General features: G+C 42.9%; 1 protein-coding gene across 2 annotated transcripts in view; it reads right to left on the reverse strand.

Moving 5' to 3' along the window:
* The window catches only part of FANCM (FA complementation group M), a 60,700-nt gene that overhangs the window by 10,195 nt on the left and 48,751 nt on the right, over positions 1-1,754 (reverse strand). The gene's annotated exons all lie outside the window — the stretch shown is intronic.

Raw genomic sequence — 1,754 nt, forward strand, 5'->3', positions numbered from 1 at the left:
CAGTGAAGCAACGACCTCCACAACTAGATTGAAGAACAAAACGACAGCAACTTGTCTGTTCCCCTTCCCCCAATTCCCCAGCGCTGTTCCCCTCCCCGCAATTCCCCAATAAAAATCTTTAAAAAACAAACAAACAAAAAAAAAACATCAAACAGCCCAATAGTATGTATGTTTCATAATCTTCAGTCAAGCAAAAACTAGAGCACACACAGGTTTTTTTTATATTTTTAAGGTTATAATCAGAAACGTAACTTTATTTCTGTCTCACATTTCCCCCTTACATTTTGGGGTGATTAAAGTAATTAACATGGATTATTTGGAGAGATAACACGGCTAATTTAATGACTATAGTGCCTAGTACAAGATGTATAAAATAACATTTCCGTTATCTTCCTTCCACAGCTAGCTCCAACTATTAGCCAGCCTCCTGTAACTATCCACTTGCTACTTATGCTAAATCCCTACAAAGTTAGTGAGACCCTTACTTGCTGTTCAGTGTTTAGAAGGATGCAGAATCAGGAGCTGTCATAGATTTTTCTTTTTTTTTTTTTAAGATTTTATTGGGGAGTTCGGGGAGGGGAACAGTGTTGGGGCATTGGGGGAGGGGAACAATGTTGGGGAATTGGGGAAAGGGAACAGCCAAGTTGTTGTCCTTCAATCTTAGCTGTGGAGGGCACAGCAAGCTCAGCTCTAAGTCTAGTAGTGCAGCTCAGCTCAAGGTGCTGCATTCAATTAGTTGCGGGTGGGTGTAACCACCATCCCATGCAGGAGTCAAACCAGCAGCCTCATTGTTAATAGTGCATGCTCTATCCCCTGAGTCACGCAGGGGGCAGCCCAGCTCAAGGTATCGAGCTCAGTCTTTAGTTGTGGGTATAGCCCACCATTCAAACCCGCAGCCTTGTTAGGAGCACATGCTCTCACCAGCTGAGCCATCCTGCCACCTGTTGGCGGCTCAGCAGCAGCTCAGCTTGGGGCACAGCGTCACTGGCCCTTGTGGGAATCGAACCGGTGACCCTGTTGCTCAGAGTTCGAACTCTTGGGCAAGCTCTTAACCAACTGAACCACTCGGCTGGCCCCTTATCATAGATTTTTCTTAGGTATGAAGTATATACAATAAAATCCATCCTCTCTAGGGCACAGTTCTTGACAAATGCATAGTTCCAGCAACCACTAACCTATTAGCTGTCCCTATAGCTACCTTTTCCAGAATGTCATATAAATCAAAGTATACAGTATATAAACTTTTGAATCTGGCTTTTTTCAAAAGTATAATTCATGTTTTATTCATATGCCTATCCTTTTTTAAAGCTATATCAAAGAGGACATAAGAAATGGGACATGAAAAAAATGTGAATTTTGAGATTAAAAAACAAAACTTTGAAGACTTACATACTTCAAACATATTATATCTAAAATGGAGTTTCAGATCTCCTTACTCTCCATCCCAACTGCTCCACCTGCAGCCTTCCAATATCAGACACTTCCTATCGCTCAAGCCCACTGACTCCTCTTTCTCTAATTCACCAGAAATCCTGTCAGCTGTACATCTGGAGAATCCAATCTCTGTCACCCTCTCACTGCCTCCACCTTGGTAGAAACCACGATAATTCCTTGATTAGATGACTGCAATGGCCTCCTAGGTGGTCTCTTCTTCCACCTTTGCTTCCCTGTGGGCCATTCCCAACACAGAAACTAGAGGGCGACTACTAAGTAATGAGCTGGCTGCTCATTACCTCTCTGGTCTCACTTTCTAC

Source organism: Hipposideros armiger, unplaced genomic scaffold (genome assembly GCF_001890085.2).
Source record: "Hipposideros armiger isolate ML-2016 unplaced genomic scaffold, ASM189008v1 scaffold_608, whole genome shotgun sequence".
NCBI classification, from domain to species: Eukaryota; Metazoa; Chordata; class Mammalia; order Chiroptera; family Hipposideridae; genus Hipposideros; species Hipposideros armiger.